At 36.5% G+C, this 27,943-nt stretch overlaps 1 protein-coding gene across 38 annotated transcripts in view; it reads left to right on the forward strand.

Annotated features, from left to right (window-relative positions):
* The window catches only part of THRB (thyroid hormone receptor beta), a 371,812-nt gene that overhangs the window by 129,227 nt on the left and 214,642 nt on the right, over positions 1 to 27,943 (forward strand). For 6 of the 38 annotated variants that reach the window (XM_045387036.3, XM_065539843.2, XM_074030887.1 and 3 more), the window contains exon 1: positions 1,931 to 2,142. The exons of the other annotated variants lie outside the window; for them this stretch is intronic. The gene's annotated coding sequence lies outside the window, so the exon portion shown is untranslated. Of the gene's footprint in view, positions 1 to 1,930; positions 2,143 to 27,943 lie in introns of those variants that run through there. 38 annotated transcript variants of the gene reach the window in all.

Raw genomic sequence — 27,943 nt, forward strand, 5'->3', positions numbered from 1 at the left:
TCCATCTTCAGTGTATTCATTGAGCTCTGTCCCTACTTCTAATTGCTGTGAAACATCTCCATATCCTACTTCCAGCCTATGCCGAAAGTTCTTTGAAGGTAGTAACTCTGATCATTTGTGTACCAGATCAGTCCCTGCCATACAACTAGTGTTTAGTACACATTTATTGAAGGAATTATGAATGTGTCATTAGTTTTTCAAATGTTGATTAGCATTATTTAAAACTGAGAGGCTGTGGTATAGTCACAAAAAAAAATTGATCTGAAATCAGAAAACCTAATAAACAGCAGTACAAATAACTTGACTTCTAGGAAGGGCATGGTGGCTCACACCTATAATCTCAGCACTTTGGGAGGCCGAGGTGGGTGGGTGGATCATGAGGTCGGGAGATCAAGACCCTCCTGGCCAACATGGTGAAACCTCATCTCTACTAAAAATATGAAAGTTAGCCTGGTATGGTGGCACGTGCCTGTAATCCCAGCTTCTCGGGAGGCTGAGGCAGGAGAATTGCTTGAACCTGGGAGGCTGAGGCTGCAGTGAGCCAAGATGGTGCCACTGTACTCCAGCCTGGTAACAGAGAGAGACTCTGTCTCAAAAAAAAAAAAAAAAAAAAAAAAAAAAAAAAAAAAAAAAAAAGTGAGAGTCTGTGGGCTGTGGTATAGTTACAGAAAAAAATGGATTTGAAATCAGAAAACCTGATGAATAGCAGTTCAAATACCTTGACTTCTGGATCCTTAAAATGATCAGAGTACACGTGCTTCCAGGAAGTAGAGAGACTGATATGTTGATGGGCAAAGACATGAGTGGAGAGAGCAATCAGCAGTGGTTAGGACTTGGCCCCTCACTCCCACCATCACTACCATCTGGTCATGACTGACCCCAAGCATGGGGGTAACGATGAAGTAGAAGAGGACTTCTGGTTAGGAATCACCCCTTTCTAGTCTAGGATTGGCACTTCTCTCCATGTCCCCAGAAGGCAAGATAATGGCTACAATTAGGATAAGTAGAGAATGCTCTTTATATAGAAATAGTGTCAGCTCTGATTTAACGATGGTTGATAGGTATAAGTACCATAGACATGTGTGTATACTCTACTGCCAGAAACTGGAACTGGGTAGGGTAGTAGTGTCAGACATAATTTGCTTTTTAATTTGGAAAAGGCAATAATGCATTTCAATATGCAAATAGTATGTACCTAACCTAACTGATTAATATTGGACATAGCCAAGTAAACAATTCTGACCTTCAAATGCACAGAATTTTAGCCAATAAATTTAGTTGAAGTCAAAATACACCCGATTAGAATATTTTATTTCCTCCTCTTAAGTTTTCCAAATGTGACAGAAGTTACTTGAATTTTCTTTCACATTGCTTTGCCAATAGTTTGAGGTTATTGATGGGAGAAATATAAACTAAATGAATTAGTATTTCTCATGAGCTTCTAGAAGCCATTATAAAATAAGTAGTCAATAAGGAAGGAAATATAAGGCATAAGAATTATAAGGTATCCTATTTGATGAGACTTCCATAAAGTAATTGTACCATGCAGTTTTTAAACTTTTAAAGTTTAAACTCTTAAAAATAAAATTAAGGTTTCTAAGAAAATCAAATTAATTTTTTTCTAGCTGATAAAGATTATCCATACGGCATTTGACTGCTACTGTTTATAGTTCTATTTCTTTGTGATTCCCAAAGTGACAATCCAGTTTACAATAATGACCTGGTAATGGATTTGCTCTTTACAAAGCATCTTATCTATGGCCCAAGTTTCTAAAGATTGAACTGCCCGGGGACCTTATAAAGCAGCCATGTTACTAAAGTTGTCTAAGCAGTTCTAGTCTGTTGAAAAGCTTTAGTTTATTTGTTTTTATAAAGTCCAGTGACACAAAGTTGGCTGGAGACTCTGTGGCATGAATCATTTCCTCCCTGCAGTCTGTCAGCTTGCAAACATGGGCAGAGGGAGTGCCTGTTCTGCCCTCTGCCTGTTCCTGCACACTCCCGAGCTTTTGCAAGTTGGTAGGGGGATAAACTTGCTGCAGTGGCGCTCTGTTGGATTAGTGTACTCTTGCAAGTAACTGTTGGTGAACAAGGCGGGAAATTATGTTCCTGGATACGAAATGACCAAGCTAATACATGTGGCAGGTAAATGATTTTTGTTAGAAACGCAGGGTTTAGAAGTACGGTTTTGAATTAAGCAGTTTACCTCTAATATGCAAGGTATACATAATCCACTTCTGGCATATTCCGTGTATATTTGGAAGTAACATGTAAGTGCATAAGATTTTTGAAAATGGGCTTTCTGATATGAAAAAATCTAGATATTTACACATGGATATATACATGTCTATCAGCTAACATCTTATTGAAAAATTATATAGTGTTTTTGCCTTTCTCTAAAGCAAAACTAAAGCTTTCTAATATTTAAAATATCCTCATTAGGAGTTTTCAAAACCTATTGTTCTCAGTTGTTTGTCCAAAAAATGTTACCTGTAGAGGCTGCTTTCTTTTATTTGTTTATTTTTATCCTTAGTAATTTTTCACATGAGCACTCCCAGGAGCCCTTTCCCTAGAGAACAGTGTAAATCACACCAAATTATTATGTCTTGTTTATACATGGATGGTGAAGCAGAAAGATTTTGGGCTTTGGAATTAGAACTACGTTTGAATTCTGATGTGTTTACTACCTACGTGACACAGAACAAGTTATTTAATCTTTTCAGATCTCAGTTTTCTCATCTGTAAAATGGGGATGACAACACCTATTTCACAGGTTTACTGTAACAATTAGAATTAATTTGTGGAAAGTTATTTTATATCATAGATCCTTACTATTAGCTATTATTACTAAAAATATCAAGTGCCTGACATATAGTAGACATTTAGAAAATGTGATTTTCTTCCATACTTGAACCACTGCATTACTTCACTCAGGTTGGCATAATCGAGTTATCATTCCATTAATATATCAAATGCTTGAGGATACTGATAAGAACTCTTCATTATAACTGATCTATGTTTACATTTTGCTTATGCTCCTCTGATGCCATTTCCAAAGCTATCCCCTATCTCCTGGTTAATTTTTAACCACCATATGCTTTTCAATATTGGTTTGCCATGTAGCCTTAAATGAATAAACGTTTATATTAAGAGTGGCAAGGCCTGTATAACTGAACCCAGTATGTACTTTGTTTCATTAAGACTTGGGTAGAATCCCAGTGTTTACAGTTCAAGACAATCATTTTGGATACATGGATTGAACCTTGTATTACTTCTCGGACTACATCCATCCTTAGTAATTAAGTGCATAATTTGGGACTCATGTAAGAAATGGAAAATAATCACAAATTGTTTAAATGTGTTTATATATATTAGAAGAAAGAATATTGCCACATTTTTCTAATTTCTTTCTTCCAAGCATAGAATTTTAGACTTTGCCACAAGCCACATACACAGGCATGATTCGTTTTGGAAATTATAAAATGTATTACTTGAAATTAGTGAACTTAAAATGTCAAGTCACTAATATATTTCTTGTCTTTAAATTGTATGAAGGACATAAGAAACTTGTCTGTCAAACTCATCACAGAGTTGCCAAAAGATGTTTCCTGCTTATATATCTTTTCTTCAGACAATCTTCAAAAAGTGTTTGAAAAATTTTGTTTTTATCTAGAGAAAATGTTTTAATCTTCTATTCCTTGAACTTCGCTTTTTGATTTAGCCAAACACCATACAAATGAATGTTATGGACTAAGCACTTTGACCCACTGAAAGCTCAGGCCCGAGTAGATTGCTTAATATTTACCAAGTTCCCCTGAGGCTTTAGGCACAATTAGCTAGCTCAGGCACCCTGTGTTTGGCATGAGTTGAATTCTATCTGATTTATTCTTGGATGAGGGAGTATTTGAAACATTAAAAACGGTTAATGAGCTTTCTGCAGAAGCCTTTAAGAGTCCTGGGGACATGTTTGCAGTGGTAATTTCCTACAGTGTCTTTGGACTCTTAAATTCCTGCAGTTGGCTCTCATTGGATGAAATTTCTTAGGCAACTTAAGATCTAAATTGGACCTTGACTTATTTACCCCCAAGGAAATATGATTTGCTAAGCCTTGATTTATTTCCCATGACCATAATACTTCAGAAGATCCATCTCCTCTACAAATGATCATCCAAAAAAATGGTATCAACTGCTCTAAAAATTAAGAATTACCCTAACCACAGGAAACAAAAATAGTCAACTTTGGAGTTTTCCCTTCATTTTCCCATCAGCTCCCAGTAATTGTCCTAGTCCCAGCTGCACCCAATATTGATCCACTTCTAGATTCCAATTGTCACATGTATCATTTTCTAAGTAAGGCCCAAAGTGTTAACAACAAGATGGGTCACAAATGTTATTATACATGTCTTGATGTCCTTGGTTTACATCCGTCTAACAATTTCTCGTATGTGATCTTGGGCAAACATAATGTCTCCAAACTTCATACCCAATATTTGTTAAAGCAGGATAATGATAGCATCTATCTCTTATGGTTGTTGTGAGGATTAAATTCATTAATTTGTTCATTCTAAAAATGTTCATCAAGTGCCAGATAAGTGTCTGGCCTTGCTTTAGGCACTGGAGACACTATAATGAACAAAACAGAAGAAAATCTCTGCCTTCATGAAGCTTACAGTCCAGTGGATGAGAGTCCGTTTAAAACATCAATAAGTACAATGTTGGATATTAGAAGGTGATAAGTTCTATGGAGAGAAAAAAGAAGAAAGGGAATGTAGGAATGGGGAAATGCAAGTTTAAACAGCTTGGTATGAGAAACCCTCACTGAGAAGGTGACAGGAATGATGCTTATGCATATCTAGGGGAAGAACATTTCTTATGAAGGGGGGCAGCTTGTGCAGAGGCTTCGTGTTGGAGGAATAGAAGGTTCATTAGGCTAGATGGAATGGATTAAGAGAGGGGAAGAGGAGTAGGAGGTGGAGTCAGAGAGATAATGGGTAGGGAAGGGGGTGGATAGTTGGTAGACATACAGCTTTGCAGACTGTGAAAGGGACTTCGCCTATTGCACTGAGTAAAATGGGAGCCACTGAGGGGTTCTGAGGAGGTGAAAGCAAGATCTGACGTCTGTTTTAAAAGACTCAGTGTGGCTATTATATTGAGAATAAATGAGATATAATATGTAAGGTGGTTATCACAGTGCTTGGCCCATCGTAAGCATTCAGTAATTGATAATTGCTATTATTATTGGTGGTAAAAGTAACATCATCAATGTTACTATTAGTATTTATTTTGATGTTGATACTGACTCTCTTTTATTCTTGCTTTATGAAATGAAAGCAAGGATATGGGCAAGTGGTATTGGGTGGTGGGCCTGCTATCATCTGCCCATAAGTTAAATCGGCAGAAGGTGCTGATGCCAGCAAATTCAACATGTGGTGTATTTCACTCAACACATCATTGGCTGTATAATATAAGCCCCCAGTGACTTTACCACCCAGCTTAACATCATTAGAGACCCTCACTGTTTATTAGCTCTGGCAAACAAATCCATACATAAGGAGCCACTGGTGGTGAAGAAACCAGATGGGAAATTTTCTTCTGGCCATATTTTTCTTTCATACCTTTATTTCTTGTTCTAGTTTTTCTTCTTGGATCTCCTTTCTTTGGCTTTCCTTAATCACAGCATGGTGCTCAGGCAGTGGGTAGAATTCATGACAATAGTACCCTGCTCTTATAGACTATCTATCTTCCCAGAATTTCAAAATGCCTCCTGCCCCCTCTTTTTGGGACACATCCTCTTGTTCTGTTGGCATATTTAGGCATTGCATAGAACAAAATGAGGCACAGATTATTTATTCTCCAAGACTTCACAATCTCTATTTTGGGCTGTGTATTATGTATATCGACAGAAACAATATGGTGACTCTTTTTTAAGCTAGATGGTTATGCAATGATGATGGTGTGTTTTTCCAAAGCAGCAGTAGTGATGGCATTTATAATAATCAGACTTAGAGTTATGAATTTCCAAGTGCATAACCATAAATATATTGAGTATCCCATATCCCTTTACAAGCATATGCTCATGCATGTGCAGGCACACATGACCAGCAGATGTGGTTTATTTTGTTCACACAGTTTTTTCAAAAACCTGAATTTGTTGTCAACAGTTATTATAAAAATCTGGGTTTTAAGGATCTTCTTCAAAAATCAGGACACTTGGCATTCGTCTGCCCAAATTTCTCCATAGCAACCATCAGCTGGAGCTATAGGAGCCGACCCAGTGGTTTTCAGACTTGGCTGCACAATAGAATCACGTGACGTGGTGTTTCAAAAATACTGATGTTCGAGCCCCACCACAGACAATTAAGCACCATTTTCAACAACAGCAATCGCAGCAAATGTTTAGTGAGTGCATATTTTGTGCAAGAAACTGCCACTCTGTAAAGAGAGCTGATATATAAAACATATTCATGTTGGGGACATATGATGTGTATGAAAATGATAAGCAACTATACCAGATATAGAATATGCTTAGTACCAAGTGAACTATATAAAACAGTGGTTCTTAAATTTTGCTACATAATAGAACTACCTGCGGAGCTTTGAAAACTTTTGATGCCCAGGTTGCACCCAGATCAGTTAAATTGGAATTGGGAGGAAGAAAAGGTGCTCAGGCATTAGCATTTTTAAAAAGTTCTTCATGAACAGTAATGTATCGGTAAAAAGCAGTTATCCATGGGATTCCAGCGTGCAGGAATGTTTGAGAAGCTGGATAGAGAGCAGGGCTTCAAAAACTTTAATGTGAATATGCATCTCCTGGAGATCTTCTTAAAATGCAGCTTTTTACAGAAGGTCTGGGAATGGACCTGAGGTTCTGCATTTCTAACAAGCTCCCAGGTGATGCTGATGCTGCTGGTCTACTGAACACACCTGGAGACAAGAGTGTAGCAAATAGACTTTGCTAAATTTTAGCTCTGTGAAGCTTAGTAGCTAATTTCAATGGGCCTTAGTGTTCTTGGCTTAAAAATCAGTGTAACAATTCCCACCCTTGGAGTGCTGTTAGGGTTAAATGCAATAATAAACATGTGTAAAGCACCTGGCACAGCAGATAATCAATAAATGTTACTATTATCACTGGAATTTAGAAAAGAAAGGCATAATCTACGAAGGCATAAAGGGGATTACCGGAGCATGTCTTTAGGGGTCTTTGAAATAAGGCCTTGGATTAGTAGAAAGAATGGCCAGCTCTGGTGTTCTTTATAATGAGTGGTTGAGTTTCACAGTTAATCCTCAAAATATGTACTTTTAGTTTTAATTTGCTTTCTGCCTTTATGCAAAACTGCTGCCAAATAACAAGTTTTTTTTAATGGAAAAATTTTAAGCATACTTTCTCTGCTCCTGCCACTCTCTGGTAGAGGCACCAGCAAGCTATAAAGTGGCCAGAAGTGGGTAGCAGAAACAATGGACAGATAGAGCCAAAGTCATGCTGAGGACCATGGCTGTTCCCATTCACATAGGCAAAGAATACAACTCAACTGAAAATGTGTTTTTAAAAATAAAATACTTATAGTTTTGAATCATGGCAATATTTCCAGTGACAGAAGTGAGGAAAGTAGAATAAAAGATTGTAGAAAAGTCTTGAGTTATTAAACTAATGAGAAAATTGTCTAGTTTTGTACTATTCGAAGGAATGGTGGTTTTTAAACATGGTCACAAATTCTTTGGCATTCTCCCATCAAGAGATAAAGGTCTATATCCCCTTCCCTTGAATTTGGGCAGGCTTGTGACCTCACTGACCGAGAGAATACAGCAGAAGAGACACTAAGCGACTTCTGTGGCTAGACCATTAAAGGCCATGCAGCCTCCTCCCTGTCTCTGGAACACCTGCTTTTGGAGCCTGAGTCACCATCTAAAAATTCCAACTACCCTGAAGCTGCCATGCTGGAGAGGCCACATCTAGGAACTCTGGGAGATAATCCCAGCTCAGCTCTCAGCTCAGCCTTCCTGTCATCCTTGCCAAGGAGTCATGCAAGTGGATGAAGCCACTTTGTACTTCCAGACCAGCCCAGCCACCAGCTGAACTTCACTGAGTATCCTCAATTAATACCATGTGAAGGCAGAAGAACCACCTAGCGAAGCCCTGCTTGAATTCTGGGCCCACAAAATTATCAGATGTAATAAAAGTGGTTGCTGTTTTAAGCCACTAAATTTTGGGGTGACATGGTGCTGCTTCACAGCAAAAGATACCTGGAACAGAAGGTTTCGTTTTAGTTTTGGTATAAGAGTCACATTCATTCTTCCCATTGAGGAAAATTAAATTTTATTTGTGTGTATCAAGGAAGTTGGGAGAGCATAAAGAACATTCAGGACTCAAGAGAGCTAAGTTCTTTTATTGATGTCATTTATTCCTAAATTAATGTGTATGATAATCTGACCTCGGTAAAGTATTAAGGGAATATTTTGATAGTGGATTGACTGGTTCAGTGGTTTCTGATGTTCTTATGGAAAAATAACCATGTGAGAATTGACAGGAAAATTACAGTGGAAAGGAGACAAAGAGGAGAGCCCAGTCTTACACAAATGTTAAAATACATTAAATCAAGGGGAACTACCACAAATTCATACCAACACACAAATAGGCAGACAAATGAACAAAAGATAATAGGGACTGGAAAATTCAGATGTAAATATTTATGAGAATTTGGTATATGATAAAGATGACATTCAGAATAATGAGAAAAGGATGCATTATTCTTTAATTAATGTTGGGTCAATGGGCTATTTGGGAAAAATAACAAAGCTGAATACACAGCTACTACTTATGCCAAAATAAATTCCAAATGAATCAAAGACTCCAACATAAAAACAAACCATTAAAGTACCAGACAAGTTTTTAAAAATAACTCTGGAGTGCATAAGGCCTTTCTAAGCAAGACACAAAACCCAAAAGCTATAAAATAAACGAAAGATAGGTTATGTTTGGCTATATAACATTTCTTTATGGCAAAAAAATGATGCCATCAACCAAGTCAAATAAATATGCTGGAAAGTATATTGGTAACACAAATGACAAAGGCTCATTTAATTACTATATATAGCACTCTTATGAATTAGTAAGAAAAACAATATCTAATAGTAAAGTGTGCAAAGCATTTATTAATTTATTCATCAAATATTTATTAAACATCTACCAGGAACCAGTCACTGTTCTCTGGGCTAAGGATATAGCAGTGAATAAAATGAATTTCCTAATTCCATGGAGCTTCCATTCTAGTCAACAGACATAAATAATAAAAAATAAACAATCAAGTACATACTATTTCAGGCAGTGATAAACATGCAAGGGAAACTAATGCAAGGCAAGGGAATACAGAATGACAGGGGAGTGGTTGCTAAAGACAAAGTTTTCAGAAAAACAAAATGACGGAAGTGTATGAAAAGACGCACATTGTTAAAATACATACCTTCCACCAGTACCGCATAGTTTATAATCCCAAAGAACATCATACAATCTAAAAGTCTGTCACTAGGGAAATGCTTTAATAAATTAGAAATGGAATAAGAACAATGGAATACTGTGTAACCCCCTCAGAAGTGGACAGTAAATTCGAATATATTGATATGAAAAGAGTTCAAATTACGGGCCAAACAAAATGAGAAAGATAGAGTTATAATATGAACAGTCTTCTATGAAAAAAAGGATACACAGGTATACATGTATGTGTATGCCAGGAACATTTCTGGGAAGATATATAAGGTTTTAATGAGGGTCACAAACTCTAGGGAGACTCATTTTTCATGATTATGCTCTTTTGAACGTTTTGAATTTTTTTAACCACATAATGTTTTATTTCTAGTCAAATAATAATAGTTTGGTATTTTTTTTGAAGAGACAAAGATTCCAGTCCTGGCACAAGATTAAGACTGAGAAAGTCACTTTACATTTCTGCTCAACTCCTTGCTTTTCCCAATTGTGAAAAGAGGAATTTGAATGAGATTATCTCTAGACATCCCTTGAAGCTCTGAGATTTTCAGCCTAAAATATTGGTGTTCATTTTGGGGGACAAAAAAAAAACCCATAAAACCAACAAAATTGAGTCAAGGATACTACCTCATTTTATTTCAATCTTCAGGTCAGGTGCCTCATTATAAATAAGAACCTTTACATCTTTAGCTAAATTATTGGCAATAGGTCACCAAGAATCATGGCTAGGTGCTCAAAATTTTTAAGTATACGTCTCTATATATTGCCAAAGAGCAATTTATTCTATGTCTTTACCTTCCTATAACCCATATCCCCTGAAGAAAGTTTTCATGACTGGCAATCAGAGACCATCTTTGGTGTAAGGGGGTCTGACAGGAGGGTGGGAGAAGGAAAGCCTCGGTTCCTTTGTGTTTGTTCCTTCTTTTTTGCGTGTTCAACTGGCCTCTCTCTTGTATGGCCAGGGAGGAATCCCAGTGTAGAGAAAATGGTTTTCACCATCATGTCTGACTTGGCACTACTAGTGACTTTTTTAGTACCAAGAATTGAGGTGCTGCTGTAACAAATACCTGAAAACATGGAAGTGGCTTTGGAACTGAGCAAGGGGTGGAGGCTGGAAGAGTTTTGAGCTGTGTGCTAGAATTAGAGACTTTAAGGGCAGTTCTAGTGGGGTCTTAGCAAAGCCAGGATAGAATGGGATCATATCAGCAAAGACAATGCCAGTTGGAACTAAGGGAGACAGACAAAGCAGGACAGAATGAAAGAAGCCTGTTGGATTTCTTAGACTTGACTGGCCTGGACCATAGAACTATTTGGCTGTAAGCGTGTACTAATCTTAAGAAAAGGGGAGAAGAGCCTGCAAAGACAGTTCAGAGATCATCAGGGCCACCATCTCAGTTTCAACAGGCCAGACAGCCTTTCATCAAAGTCTTGGGTCTAGGACTGTCCTGTGGAAGCTTTTGAGGCTGTTCAGGACCACCTGGAGCTTTGGGATCTGTACCTCCACCACTCTAGTGGACCTGAAGGGCAGAGCATCAAACCAAAGAGGATTATTCTCAATCCTAAAGTATGATTAAATGTGTCTTGCTAGATTTCGACTTGCTCGAGATCCTTCACCCTCTCCTTTTTTCCTGTTTCTCCTGTTTGGAATGGGAATGTCTATGCTGTGTCTTTCTCACCATTGAATTTTAGAAGCACATAATTTGTCTGGTTTCACAGGTTCACAGCTGGAGAAGAATTCTGCCTCAGGATGAATCATACCTCAAGTCTCACTCATATCTGATTTAGATGATATTTAGATGAGACTCTGGACTTTAGAGTTGAAAATGAGTTAAGACTTGGGGAACCATTGGAATAGAATGAATGTATTTTTCAGATAGCTAATGTTTAGGAGTTTCCATGATAAGCTAGACTCAGATATACAAGTACTAAGATTATAGAAACTCCTCCAGACCCACAGATGACTCTACCGTGCGTTTTTACTAATATAAGTATACCTTGTGTACACCCTTTCTCCCTTCAGGTGAATGCACTGAGCCTCACTGCCCATTTGGCCTGACCTCACTGGCCTCTCTCTGGTAGAGCCAGGAAGGAATTCCAGTGTAGCGAAAATGCTTTTTTTATGCAACTAAGTCTCTGTCACCCGCCTTACTGTCTTTTATGTCCTCATTCCTAAGTGTTTCATTGTGTATTTCCTAAGAACAAGGACAGCCTCTTACATAACCACAGCCCAGTTATCAAACCCAGGAAATTCAACATTGATACATACTATTATCTAATTGACATCGTCTGTTCAAATTTTGTCCACTGACCAATCATGTCTTTGGTAACAATTCTTTTTCCCAATTAGGATCCATTCCAGGATATCGTGCTGCATTTGGTTGTCATGTCTCATTAGGCTCCTTTATTCAGAAACAGTTCCTCAGCCTTTCTTTGTGTTTCTTGACCTTGGTATGTTTGGAGGATACAAGCCAATTATTTTGTAGAACGTCTCCAGTGTGTATTTCTGATATTTCCTCAATGTTATGTTCAGGTGATGTGCCTTTGGAAGGAATGCCACATTAATGATCTTGTGTCCTTCTCAGTGCGTCATATCAGGAGTCACATGATGCCACTTTACTCCATTATTGAGGACGTTAGTTTTAATCACTTGGTTAAGGTGCTGTCTGTCAGGTTTTCTCATTGGAAAATTCCTATTGTCTTCTTTGTAATTAATGTATGTTATGTGAGATTAAATACCTTGAGACCATACAAATGTCTTTTCCTCCTTAAATTTTCACCCTCTAGTTTTAACATCCATTCTACCTTGAGGAAGGGTTTTCCCTTCTCCTCTATTTATTTGTGTGTTTACTCATGTATTTATCTGTATCAATGTGGGCTTATGAAGAAATCCACTTTTTTTATCTTGAGTCTTCTGTGAGCTCCTCACTGGAGGGTGGATGCAAAGGAAAGTCTTCACAGCCATGAGGGATTCAAAATCTTGTTTCCAAACCAAGTTCTTTCAATTAACTTAGAAATTTGCTCTTCTTCACTTTTACTCATGAGTTGACATGGTAATCCTTTCTTTGAGAGTGGAAATCCAGACGGAGCCGAAACTCATCCCCTTCTCCCCTTCCATTCGGATTTCCTTCTCTTTCCTTCGGTGTGTACTCTCAGTAGCCCAAGTGTCAGTTCCAAATTCAGTAGCCAATGTCTTGGCCTAAGATTGGCAGACATTCTAAGATGTCGAAAAAGTTTGCTTTCCCAACATAGACAAGAAAACCCAATGGTTTGCTCTTAGTCACTCATTATGTCTTGTGTGTTTTTCCAAAGTAAACATATTTCTGTCCTATTTGCGATAGCATTTGAAGTTCCTTTAACTTTTTTTTAACTTTCATCTTAAGTTCAAGGGTACAAGTTCAGTTTTGTTACATAGGTAAACTTGTGTCATGGGGATTTGTTGTAAAGATTATTTCGTCACCCAGGTATTAAGCCTAGTACTCATTAGTTATTTTTACTGAGCCTCTCCCTCCTCCTATCCTCCACCCAAAAGGCCCTAGTGTGTGTTGCTCCTCTGTATGTGTCCATGTATTTTCATCATTTAGCTCCTACTTATTAGTGAGAACATGCAGTGTTTGGCTTTCTGTTCCTGTGTTAGTTTGCTAAGGATAATGGCCTCACTGTTCACAATAGCAAAGACATGGAACCAACCTAAATGCCCATCAGTGATAGACTGGATAATGAAAATGTGGTACATATATCCCATGGAACACTATGCAACCTTTAAAATTCTTTATAGAAACATTTAATTGAAATCAGGGCACAAGACTACCATATTGTGAATGATGTACTTAGTAAGGTCCATCCTCCTTACTAAGAATTTTTTTTTAATTTTAGCAATGCTTAGCAAGGGATTGAGATGACTTGCCCACATCTTACTATTTAAAATTTGCTATGCATACCTGCTTTATTAAATGTTGCATTATTTAGATTAAGAGATAAAAAACTAACCTATTTTTTAAAATTAAGGGGCTTATTAATACAAAGTTTTATAGGAGTTTTATTTGTTTGCTTCGTTTTGCTTTTTATCATATGGAATCGCCTAATATATAAAGTCAGAGAAGTAAGTGATAAAACAGATTAACCTGCCTTTTTCCTTCCTGCACCTGGCAGTACAACACTGAGCCTTTGGTGGTATCCACACTGACCTGTACAGTTCAGGAAAGTGACAAAGTAACTAGAAACCGCGTGAAAAATGAAGACACTTTATTTGACATGTATGCTGGTGTGCTTGCTAATTCACAGTGAATTTTCTGTGGTCCTAGCTTGAAGAGACAGCCTCATTTCTTTGTGCAGCCTTCATTTCCTTGTCAAATGTCTGCAGAGATTTGTCTGTTGCTCAGTTTTGCTTATAGCCAGCTGGGTGACATGAGTTGCTGTGGAACTGTGGAACTCTGCACCAAGGAATTCATGGCTGTGTGACATTTACACTGACTGTGTGTAGGCTAGGCTATCTAAACCTTTAGTGTTACTTATGGACTACAGTTTTAAATTATTCTACACATCCCACATGAAAAAAATATACAAGACAAAGAGTGTTTCTGACAAGAGGTTTTTTTTTTTAAGTTGGTTTTTCTTCATGCAAATATACTCGGGGGTAAGAATCCATGTTTCACTTTTACTTTGCATGTGATTCACTCTTGCATTTCAGCCAGCCTGCTCTCCTTGTTGAGTTGCAATTTAACCCCTGAAGATGTCATTAAAGAGAAAATGGACAAAATGTTATCCAGATATTTGTCAATGAATGAAAAAAACTAGAGTTTATAAAGAAATACATTATTACATTTTTAAAATAGCTTTGTTTATTGAGCTATCACAGCAATCTCTGCCTATAGTGGGAATTTGAAAAATAAAGAAAAGCATAAAGAAGAAATTGAATATTCATTCTTAATTTCACTAACCAGTGTTTATAGCTCCTCTTAATATTTTGGAGTGTTTCTTCCAAGTCTTTTTCTATGCATATGTAGTATATGTGTATGCTTAAAATATGGTTGAAATTCATATTTTGTGCATATAGTTTTTCATCCTGGTGTTTACATTTCATGTTTTGTTGTGATGCATTCTTGTGAGTTTGCAAGTTTGAGTTTGAATGGCTGCACAAAGACCTTTTAAAACCAACCACCCTGGTTTAAAATTTGCAGGCTGCTTCTGATTTCATACTGCTAAAACCAATGTTCCTGTAGACATGTGTGAAGGCAAATATTAGACTGCATTTTTGACTTCTGGTCCATTAAGCCCTGTTACACTCCTTGTCATTTTTGACCCTTTCTAGCTAAAGCAATGACCAGTCGCATTCACCTCTCTTCTCTAGCCCACAGCCCTATCCTCGCAGGGACAGCGTTACTGAACTGGACCATGGGGCTTGGCCTAAAACATGTTTTCCTTTCTTTGGGTGTTGAAGATAAGCCAGAATGGCAACTTGCCCAAAAGTGATCCAAGAACTTTCCGTATGAAAGTTTTGTGTAATAGTACCAACAGAAATGTTTTCAAATAAAAGTTTTATTAAGGTTAAATTTGTTCCTGTGTTAGAAAGATAAGGTTTATTCTCACATGCCTGAACTAGTTCCTTCCAACATGTTTGCTAGCTCTTCTGTTGACACAAAATGTCAATGGCCTGAGAAAGATTTTACACCCTGAAAAGAGAGATAAAGGAAACTCAAGACCATGAGCTTCTTTATCACAGTGATGCACATAGATGCTCACACCATTCTTCATTGTCAGTTGCAGAACCCTTTGTTCCTCTTTCAAAAAGTGTCTTTGTGTTTCTCAGAATGAGCTGGCTCACTCTCTCCCATCTGTCGGAAATGCAAGAGAACTTCATGGAAAGCAAGAGTATATAGGGTTCCCTGTAAGGTTAGAGGTGAGTTCCAGGCACTTAGTCCCAGTCACCATCTGCTGTCATGTGTCCTAGTGCTGCAGACATTGTTACAGAGGTGGGACAAGAAGTGTCTGTCCTACAGGTGTTAAGCTTCTTGTTCCCAGCACCTTGGGTGCCTTGGGATGACCTTTTCTCTCCTGTCTGTGCTCCGACTGATTTACTGTGTGACTTTGAGAGTGTTTTTTAAGGACTTGTTCTGGAAAAGAGTATGACAATTTCTAAGGATACATACACTATAAGAAGTTGACATAAATAAGAACAAAAGGTGAGAAGGCAAAGGAAAACAAGGCTAACAGCAAACTGGAGTTTAGGCCAAATTAACAAAATGCATACCACTGTTCATTCAATAACGTTTTATTGAATGCCTAATATTTACCATTGTCTAGAAGACAATGTTTTTCAAACTTCGTTGCAACACATTAATGGCCTTTGAAACCATCTTAGTGAGCACCCATCATTTTTAACGGATTAAGATATGAAGGTGAGAACAGAATATCAGAGGTCATTGCACAACGTAAGGGTATTATATCTTTATGTAAGTTTCAGATTGATGGGCATGTTTGTGCATTAGGTCATGATATAAAATTTCTGTCTGTGGCCATGGTAAAGAAAGTTTGAAAACTACTGATCTAAGGGTATACACAAATTTAGGGCTGAATTTTTTAGAAGCCAATGGGAAGAGAAGAAACTGATTTGTTGCATGATTTGGGGTGCTGATCTACAACTATACACAGGAAAAAAATTCTGCTATTCTTCACCAAGAAAAAAAAAAATGAATAACACACTAAGCAGCATATTTACAGAAAATCCTGAAAACTTAATGCTGTTTCTTTTAGCCTCATCTTTTATACCATTTCATATAGATACTACACACAGGGTGACAGCACCATGTTACAATAGATAAGATGTCTGAAATTTACCCTGATGTATGCTGTAGGTCCCGTCACTGTTCCCTGCCACATGTTGGTATTCTTATGAATGCTAAGTACAAAAAAAAGTATTGGTATTTCTTAAAGAAATTACCTTAAATAAACATTTTTATTAAAATGAAACGTACACACAGAGATGTACACAAATCATCAGCATACAACTTAATAAATTTTCACAAAACAAATCCACCTACACAATCACTATTTAGATCATGAAATACAATACTGACAAGAAGCAAAAATTCTCTTCATACCCACTTTCAGCCTCTCCCCAAAGGAGAGACTGAACTCCCTGGAGTTCTAAAACCAGAGGTCAATTTTGCTTTGTTTAGAACTGTATATAATGGCCTAATATAGAACATACTTTCTTGTGTCTGGCATATTTTGCTCAATATTGTGTTTGGAAGACTATCTATCATTTCTGACTTGAATTGGACTGTATTACAAGTTTTAATCTGTTCTACTATTGATGAACATTTGAATTGTTTTCAGCTTTTGATTATTATGCAAAGAACAGCTATGGACATTTTTGTACAGGTCTTTTGGTGACCATGTGTAAACATTTCTGTTAGGTTTGGGAGTGAAGTTGCTGATTAATAATACATGTGTATTCAGCTTTAGGAGATATTGTAGAACTGTCAAAATGATTATACTTCACCAACAGTGTATGAGAATTCCAGTTTCTTCACATCTTCTCTAATACTAGGTATTGGCAGTATTTTTAATTTTAGCCATTCTGGTGGGTGTGTATAGATATCTCATTGTGTTTTAAATTCACACTCCCCTGATAATGAGGTTGAGCACTTTTTATATGTTTATTTGCATTTGAGTATCTTCTTGTGTGAGAATATCCAAGTCTTTTGGCCATTTTATATTAGGTTACCTTTTTCTTAATGATTTATAGGAGTTCAGTATATGTCCTGAATATGATTTCTTTGTCAGTCGTATGTAATACAATTATTGTTTCCCACTTTTCACTCTCATAATGGTGTCTTTTGGTGAACAGAAGTTCCTAATTTTAATATAATCTAATTTCTTACCTTTTCCTTTATTGTCTCCTTTTAACATTTATTGTTTATTTATTTCTTTTTTCCTCTATTGTTAATGCTATTTGTGTCCTGTTTAAGAAAACTTTGTTTACCCCCAAATCATGAATATGTTCCCATATGTTATCTTTCTGAGGATTTCGTGTTTCATCTTTTACATTTTACCAGCAACCCACCTGGGATTGATTTTCCTGTATCATGTGAAGTAAGGTACAAAAATATTTTTTACAGTATGGGTATCCAGTTAACCTACCACCATTTATTCAGGACAATGCCCTTTCTCACTACAATGCAATGTCACTTTTAATGATTAATGATGGTATATGTGTTTCTGTTTCTGTACTCTCTTTGGAGCTCTTCTGATCTATTTGTCTATCCTGCATCAATAGCACACTGTTTCAATTAATGTAGATTTGTAATACTGTAGCTAGTAGTATTAAGTCCTCTAATATTCTTCTAATTTTGCCTTGATTAGTCTTGGCTCATTGCTATTTCACATACATCTTAGAATTAGTTTACTAATTTCCACCAGAAAAAAAAAAAAAAAACCTAAGACTTGTGAGATTTTGATAGGGATTACTGTATATTGAATCTATATACTAATTTAGGGAGAATTGACATATTTACAATATTGAGGCCCCCAATCTATGATCATATATTGATCTCTTTTGCTTTTTCTCAGTAAAGTTTTGTAGTTTCCCGTTTAGAAGTCTTGGATATCTTTTAAAAATGCATTTTAAAGTATTTGATATGTTTATGCCAATATAAATGGTGTAAGTGACTGAATTTTATTTTCTAAATGTTTGTTGTTGGTATATAGAATTCCAATTGAGTTTTATATGTTGATCTTATATCCAGTGGTGTGGCTTTATTAACTTATTAGTTTTAATAATTTATCTGGAGGATGTTTTGGTTTTCCTCATACACAATTATGATTTCAAAGAATAACCACAGTTTTATCTCTTCTTTTTTCAGTCTTTTTTTTCCTAATTGCAAGACCTGCGATTTCTCGTATAATGTTTTACAGAGGTGGTTATAGAAAATATCCTTGAATTATTCTTAGTCTCAGGGGAAACTTTCAATATTCATCATTAGCATGTTTGCTATAGGGTTTTATCAAATTGAGAGCGTTTTCTTCCAATCCTAGTGTGTTGTAAATTGGAGAGTAAATCCTCCTTGTGAGGTCTTTAAGGATCATTTCAGTAAGGCCATGGAAAGGCATATGAGAGGCACAGGCATATGCATACGAGAGGCATGTGCAATTAAATGATCTAATATGCTTGCAGGTCCTAGAAAGGAAAGCACAGCGCATCGTGCAGAAGGCCCCATGGGAGAAGGGCCAGGTGAGCAGGCTCACTAAGTAAGTGGGGAGCCAAGAGAATGAGGACCTACAGACTGGTGCCTCTTTAGGGGGTCAGGAAGGCGTATACAAGAAAAAGGCATGAGGGATTTCATTGGTGTGTTTGAATGTCACTAGGTGACATTCAGGGGAAGGAAAGAAGGGGGACTTGTGGCAGGGACCAGCCCTATTACACTAGTACAACCTGGACACCAGGGCAGGGTGTGTTCAGTCTATTGTAGGGCTGTTGAGGCATTAGGAAAATGTAAAGTTTTCAAAATTTACCAAACACCTAGTTTGCTGAGTGTTTTATCATGAATAGATCAATGTACCCATTTAAAGGACCAGATGCTTTTCGTTTTTCTATTAATAGAGTGCTTCACATTGATTGCTAATATTAAACCAACCTTGTATTTTTAAAAGTAAACCCTCTTGCATTAATGTGTTATCCTTTTAAATTAAATTATCTCAGGATTTGGTCTGCTAATACTTTAATTATTCTTCTAAATTCATAAAAAATGCTAGTTATAATTTTCTTTTCTTATAATACCCTTATACTGTTATGGGATCAAGACTATGCTGGCCTCATAAAATGAGTCTCATCAAATGAGTTGAGACACGATCCCACTTCTTCTATAACCTGGATGAGCTATGTAAAATTGGTGTGGTTTTTCCTTTAAGTATTTTGTAGAACTCACTCGCCAGCAGTTTAGGCCTAGAGAGTACTGTGTGAGTGGATTTGTATATACAAATTCAATTTCTTTAATGAGTATGGTACCATTCCCATTTTTATTATTTTTTCCTGTTTGAGTAAGGTTTTTTTAAGTAATTTGTCCATTTCATTGACATTTTCAAATATTGCCATAAAGTGTTCATATATCCCCTTATCTTTTTATTGTCTGTAGGATTTGTAGTGATTTCTTTTTTATTCAATACATGTAATTTTTCCTTTCTCTTCTTTTATCTTAATAAATCTGGCTATAGGTTTATGATTTTATTAGTATTTTCAAAGAATCAGTTTTTGACTTGATTGATTTTCTCTGTTACACCTCTGTTCTATGTATTACTAATTGTTATTTTCTCCTTTCCACTTTGGTTGACCCTAATACGGTATTATTTTTAGGGTTTCTTGAGATGGATACTTAAATCATTGATTGTCTTCTTAGATCATTGGCTGTCTTTTTTTTTTTTTTTTTTTTTTTTGATACATGCATTTAAGTATAGAAATTTCCCTCCAGTCACACCTTTAGCTGCATCTCACACACTTGAGATGGCATGTTTTCTTCTATTTCAGTTAATAATATTGTCGAATTTCCACTCTGCTTAATCTTTGACCCATGGGTTAATTAGAAGGGTATTGCTTAATTTCCAAATATTTGTGTAATTTTTAGTTATTATTTTATTATTGATTTCTATTTAATTATGATGTGGTCAGAAAATATCTTCTGTTTGATTTTTGATCTTTGAAATTTATTCAGACTCGTTTATTATCAACACATCATAGATGTTGGTAAATGTTCAATGTGTATTCTGTAATTGTTGGCTGTAATGTTATAAATAGATCTATTAGGTCAAATGTATTCATCACCTTATCCTTATCTATGTTCTTACTCATTTTTAACAGCCTGTTCTACCAGTTACTGAGAGAGGTGTATTAAACCCTTACACATTAATTGTGGATTTTCTTATTTGTTTTTCTAGTTCTAGCAATGTTGGCTTTATATATTTTGAGGCTTAGTAACTAGATGCATTCAGATTTATCACTCATATCTTTCTATTGGATTTTTTTACTATTGTAAAATGTCTTTTTTATCTCTAGTAATATCCCTTATCATTAAGTTTACAGTATCTGACATTAATATAATTTACATGTAATTTTTCAATCCTTTTTTTCTTTCAAATTGTGTATCCTAATATAAAAAGTGTGTCTCAGTTAAGCAGCGTTTAACTGGGATTTTAAAAATAATTTAGTTTATGTATATTATGTGAACTGTTTATCTGCATTTTATGCAATTACTGATATATTCAGGTTATAATCCATCATATTACTCTTTGACATTTTATTTGCCCCAGCTATTTAGTGTTCCTTTTCCTCTCCTTTGTTACCATATTTTGAATTAATGAACTATTTCACCTCTACTGGCTTGTTAGTGATTTATTCTTTTACTCTTCTTTTAGTGGTTACCCTAGGAATTACAAAGTGAATCATTAATTTATTAATGTATAATATAAATTGTGACTTTGATTACTTTCCAGAAAATGCAAGGGACTTAATTTTATTTACCACTCCTCCCTTTTGTATTATTGTCTCACATTTCGATTCTACATGTTTTAAATTCCACAAGATATAACAATTTTTATATTGTTTTAAATAGTTAATATTCATTTATATATTCATTTATATTTACCGCATTTATACTTACCGCATATTTACCATTTCTGGTGTTCATCCTTCCTTCCTGTGTGTCCAAGCTCCCATCTGGGATCTTTCTCCTTCTACTGGAAGTATACTCCTTTCAATATTCTTTCAGTTTTGGTCTGCTTTATTAACTTTATTTAATTTTAATTAAATAAAGCTAACTTTATTAGCTTTATTAAAGTCTCATTGACATAAAATAAATTGTATTTAAAATATACAATTTGATAAATTATGACATATGTATATGCTGTTAAAGCATCCCCACGATCAATACAGTGAACCAATCCAACAGCCCTCAAAAGTGTCCCAGTTTGACACTTTAAATGAGGAGCATAACTCTAGAGGCACTTAGAACCATCCCTTCTTTTCCTGGATTTTTGCACTGGATTCAGCATAGAACTAGACCAATATCTGCCAATTCCCAGGGCCAGCATAATAATAAAAACAACACTTATAGCATGCTTTCTTGGGCCGGGCACTCTTCCAAGCACTTTATACATTTTTAATATTGAACTTACTAATTTAACCCTGGTCTCTATAAATTAAGCATTGTTATTGTCCTATTACAGAACTTGAGGCACAGAGTAGTTCGCTGCACTCTGCGTGCCTAAAGTGTCCATTTGTTTTTACTATTAATTATGTTGATTCAGTTCTAATTGTGTCCACTCAATCAAAAGAACCATTATAAAGCGTGTTCTTGTATATAACCTGAACTGACAACCTCAATTCCCAGATTTTGCTATTGCTCCTTCATGGATAGTAGTTTCCCTGCCATGCTTTGTTTGGCGATCCTCTAAGAGTGACTCTGAAGTGGTGAATGCCATCCTTGTTTAAAGGGGTAGGAGGGACAATAATCTAATTCTACCTAAGAGAGAAGACAGTAAACTGATGCTGTGTTTCCATTGCTGTTGGAAAAAGAACAGTAAATGACAGCAAAATTGAATAGCTTGATACTTGCACTGTATAAATTACCCAGCGGAAGAGATGTGTTGAGAGGGAAAGTGAGGATTTGATCTCTGCCTTTCAGTTTTCAGTCATTGTCAACCACAAACTACAAAAATTGGCTCAGCAAACCTTGGCTTCATCCAGGATACTAGGGAGCAAGCCAAGAGATTTTTTTTTCCCCTGCTAAGTTGCTCAGGATTGGTCTTTTGTGGATATGTTTACATTGGTGAATAAAGTCAGAGTACTTTAGTCATTTTGCTTCAGTAGTGTTTTTCAAACTGTGGTTGGGCTATATTAGTGAGTAATGAAATCAATTTAGCACGTTATTACTTTTAAAAAAATGAAATAGTACATAAAATAGGACAAAATAGGGTAGAGTTCAATGGAATAGAAGGTATCCAAGTGTATCACAGGAGTAAGAATATTATTTTGTGGAACTTTTGTTTCAGACATATATATATATATATATATCCCTACATATGTGTGTATGTATGTGTTACAGATTAAAACATTATTTTTTATTGTGGATCATGGTCAAATAATTACTGCTGGGAATTTAGTACATTAGAGGATTTTTTTCCAATTTTGTGAGTATATTTTTTCCAAATGTTGTTTGTTTCTGTTTGAACGGGTCATACTTCAGAATTTGATGTAGAGGGGAGCAGGCGAAGTCTTCATGCTGAAGTAGAGAGTAATAATTTTCTTGTTGATCAACTACAAGCAGAAAACAAACTTGACGTATCTGAATCTGTCTATATTGTGGTTCTGTGTTGAAATTACATGTCTTTTCAAATGTCAGATAGAAAACATCCCAAGGAAATAAAATCACCCTAGTGACATTCGAATGCCAACCCAAAAGTCACCATCTTTTAAAACACAGGTGGCTTTTGGCAATACTGTATACCTACTTGCCAATGATTGGAGTTCAGAATTTACCAAACAATGAAGTCACTCATAGTTGATTGTGATGACATGTGCTGGTTTTAAAACCTTACTATGATAATTGGATAATAGAGTAATTTTTCACGTAAACACAGTTTTCCCTCCTAATTCAGCTTAGTTAAAATCTGTGTCAATTGCTTTGAATTAACATTAAATAGATTCATGAACTTGCATAAGACTTAGTAATCCAACTGTATGTGATTAAATTTCCCACATGTGGGAAATATATATATAAGTATGTAATACATTCTGCCAAATATACCCATTCACTGGTACTAGATCTTTATGAAACGAAAGAACAGGCGATACAATAAATATTAATAAAAATGCTAGCGCTAGAAAATGTCTTACAGCAGCGATGACATTTAAGTTTCTTCTTAAACTGGTTGGCAATGCCTGTCTGGGTGCTATTTGAGAAGGATTTAGAGATTGTTGTTGGAGTCAGCAGTAAAGAAAGACTGCAATTGATTAGTTGTGTGGTGAACATGGGAGAAGGGCAGTGATGATATATATATATGCTTTATGTTTATCTTAGAACTTTCTAATTTAGTAAATCATTATGGTATCTTGGAAACAGGAGTTGATTTCTCCATTTTATAGAAGGAAGAAAAAGAATAACAGATGGATGTTACCCATAGTTAAGCCTCTCAGTACTCTTGGGCTTGTTTCGTTTCTGTTCAGGATCAGCTAGATTATGTGTTTAGTCCATGCCTCATAAATGTTTCCATTTCCTCCTTTTTATTTCCATTACCACTGTTATGTTTTTGATTCTCATTAAAGAAATTATGATAGAAGCTTTCTAGATGATTTCCTTGCTTTCTGGTGCTTAAACAGTTTTTATGGGGTCAGGAGTCATAGACTCCACTGAAAACCATGCAACAGCTATGCACCATCTCTCAGGAAATTGAATGCTCGAACAAACTTCTACAAATTACTTAAGGAGGGTTGTAAATTCCCTGAGGTCTACACTTAAATTAATGACCCCTAGTCTAGTTTGTCGTTCTCTAATTGATCCTTCAAATTTCTATCAGGCTAATATTCCTAATGCACAACTGGTATTATATTATCCTTTGCTCAGAACCATTAAATTTCCCATTGCCTTTAGAACGAAAGTCCAATCTACTTGGATTAGAACCGAATCTTTCAAGCTCTAGCACTCTTTCTGCCTTTGCAGCCTCATCACCCATTCTCTACCTCTGTTTCCCTCTCCCAGACACACAACCTTCTTAGCCAAACCAGAATACTTGCTATTCCCTCGGTATTTCCTGCATTTCGCTCCTACGGTTGCTGCAGCCTGAGCATCCTTTCCCTCACTTCCACCCAGTTGGGCCCTTTCTAACCGTCAAGCCCAGTGTCTTTTCTGATTCTGTTATTTTTAAGGATGTCACACAAAGCACTGAGCAACACCTTGTAGAGTACCTTGCACAGCATGACTGTGTATTCACCTGCTTGCCCACAGGTCCTCTCCATGCCCTGCCTCTGTATCACTGAGGGGCTGCCTCCTGAGGTATGTGCCTCCTCTGGGTTCAGCCATTGGAAGGCCTTGGAGGAAGATCGGAGGACTGAAGGAAGGGAGAAGTCAGGGTATTTCTTCTCCACTCTCTCTGCCTCAGACAACATCTCTGACAACAGTTGTGTCTTCTCTGTGGCTTCAGTTCCTACTGGAATCGCCAATTAAAGCTTTCAGTTTCTGTTGAATGACCCCAACCCAGGCCTCCAAAATCAACACCTCCATTCTTGTCTCGATAGCTTAGGGGTTTCCTGCTGGATGCCTCCTTCTCCCCTGTTCGACTTCACTTCCTTTCCTTCACTTACGTAATCAATCCCCTGCATTATAATCTTTCTGTTTAAATACTTCAGCCGGTTTCTGTTTTCCTGGATAACCCTGATTCATACAGCTGGCATTTGATGGATATTTGCTGAATTTTATTACCTAATTTTAAATCATTTTTTATGTGGTTATCTCTCTCTCTCTCTCTCTTTTTTTTTTTTTTTGAGCGCAACAAGGATAAGCTCTCTATCAGTTATCTAGTGCATAATGACATTATTTGGAATTACCAGGGATAGTAACAAAATACCACAAAACATAGTTTGAAATGATTAGCATTCAGTAGCTCATGAGTCTGAGAGGTGGCTGGCTGATTCTGCCCGTCTTGGGTGAGCTCACTCATGCATTTGTGGTCAGCTGTATGTCAGCTAGGTGACTCTGCTCATCTTTGCTGGGCTGTCTTATATGGATGGGACTTGGCTGGTCTAGGCTGACGTGGGGTGGCCTTGGTGGAGACAACTGACGTGAGTCAAGTCCTCTATGTGTTTCTCATCCATAACAAACTTTCTAAGGCATATTCTCATGGCAGTCACAGGAGAGCAGATTTGTTATGAGCTGGGCATGGTGGCGCATGCCTATAATCCCAGCACTTTGGGAGGCTGAGGCAGGCAGATCGCTTGAGCTCAGGAGTTTGAGACCAGCCTCGGCAACATGTATGTCAAAACCCCACCTCTACAAAAATATAAAAATTAGCTGAGTGTGGTGGTACACACCTGTCATCCCACCTACTCAGGATGCTGAAGCAAGAGGATCGCTTGAGCCCAGGAGATGGAGGTGTCAGTGAGCCAAGATTGTACCACTGCACTCCAGCCTGGGTGACAAAGTGAGACCCTGTCTCAAAAAAAAAAAATTGTTAACAGGGTAGATTTCATGTTAATTGTACCACAGAAAGGAAAGGAAAAGAAGGAGAGGAGGGGAGAGGAGAGGGGAGGAAAGGAAATAAGGAAGGGAGGGAGGAAAGGAGGGAAAAAAATAGGGAAAAAAAGGATATTGACAAAACTCCCAAAAGCAAAGCCAAAAGAACAAGAATTTGTTTCTCTAGAAGATATCATGTAATGGCTTATCAATAAGAAAATGTCCACCAACGTAGCAGAAAACCTTGGGCAAACCATTGAAAGGAAGACAGGAAGGAAGGAAGGATAAAAAGAAGAAAGGAAACAGAGGGAGGAAAATTCACACAATAAGAAATACAAGTAACGTTTAAAGATATCAGAAGATTCACAACTTTACTTACCCAAGATATATGTGAACTCTAACTAGGATTCCATTTATCTGCTATCAAGCAGATAAATATAATGTTTAATAACATATTAGCAAAGACATGGAGAAACAGGACTTTCAGACATAGACATAAATTGAAACGACCTCTATAGAATCTAATTTGGAAATACAATCACAATGTAAAATGTGCATTTTGAATGGCCAATTCTATTAAGATCTGCTCTATATTTTAACTTGTATGTGTGAGAACTGGCACTTGTACGATGCTATGCTTTGTAGTCCTATTTGGAATAGCAAAAGAAAAGATTTCACTGGCCTTCAATAAGTGTGATATTATGGGATACTATTTAACTGTCAAAATAAAACTTTAAAAGAATGAATAAGCACTTTACAAAAAAATTAAAAGGCCACTAATACAATGCAATCAGTCTAGCCCTCAGGCCTCATATGATTTAGTGAGAAACCAGAGATGAGAGAGAGAGAGAGAGAGGAAGAAGGAGGAGGAGGAGGAGGAGAAGGCATTAATTTTGCTCTAATATTAACCCCTTTAAAATTGAATTCATTTAAATTTAACCCTTTAAATGCTTTGCAATAAAATATGCATTATGTATTTGCTAGTTTGTTCTGTGCAATTTCATTCATACAAAGTTACTGTCAAAAAATAGGTCAAGAGCCATTTATAAATAACGTATTAGTAAACCAAGTTAAAGGGACTTTATTTATCCTTTAACCTTCAATTTGCACTAATTGGGAGCAGTCATGGGAAATAGTGCCAACCTCACCTCAGGTCAAATGGCTTAACAAAATGAACTGTTTCATACCCAGAAATAACTATATTCCAAATATAAATATGAATCAGTTACAAAACAGATTCCTTTGAAACTACAAAATGACCACACTGTTAATATATTTGTGCCCCTATTAAAAATGTGCAAGGAACACACGTTCTGAGCTAAAGCTGTCCCAGGGAGTGATTCTCATTTTTGCTTTGAATCTTGTGTAAACAAAATTGGGCAGTCTCCTTTGAGCCACGAACAAATTCACAGCCCCTGAGTTTTCTAAAGAGAAGAACTGAGAATGGGTATGTTTATGTTGGAAGGGTTTGGGGCTTGAACTTGCTGCTTTAAATTTCCTTCATCACAGGGAAATCACTTTCAATTTGTCTACTTGCAGAACTCTAATTTGGTTTGTTCTCAGTTTGAGGCATACCATGAAAAAGACGCCGCATGTTTGTATTATAGCAAAATTTGGAAGCCACCTCGGTGACAGTGTTTCATTTTCCTCTTCGCAGTTTTATCTTTAAAACCTGAATCTGTTCTCAATCATTTAGAACAAGGTCCATGACATCAGACTGCCTGGGTGCGATTCTTGGCTGGCCTTTTCTGCACTGTTTGACTTTGGGCAAAATGCTTAACTGTTCTCCTCTCCTTTCTTCATCTGGAAAACGGGGCTCTTTATAATACTTTCCTCATACGGTCATTGTGAGGATTACCTTATGTGAAATTAGACAAAATAATTAGAACAACCCAGTTCATATTGTGTGATGAATAAATGTTGTGTATACAAATGCTTATTAATTATATGAGAATTTTTGGGTTTTTCACAGAGTCAAGTTCAGATATATTGTTCAAAGCCTAAATCAAAATTACACTCTCAAAAAAAAATATTGAAGTCCAATTTTTGCATCGAAAATACATATATAAATACAGTTTTGCATTTATATATTAATGTCGGGGCAATGGTGTATATGTACACATACTTGCCATAAAGTCGTAACAACTGCTACAAACACAAGCCTTCCTGGCTTTGTGAATGTGGTCTTTGAGAATCCTTTTTGAATAAGCTTCTTAATTGCCTTGGTCTTCAGCCGTGCACTGTCAGAGTT

This window comes from Macaca fascicularis, chromosome 2 (assembly GCF_037993035.2).
Source record: "Macaca fascicularis isolate 582-1 chromosome 2, T2T-MFA8v1.1".
Taxonomy (NCBI): Eukaryota; Metazoa; Chordata; class Mammalia; order Primates; family Cercopithecidae; genus Macaca; species Macaca fascicularis.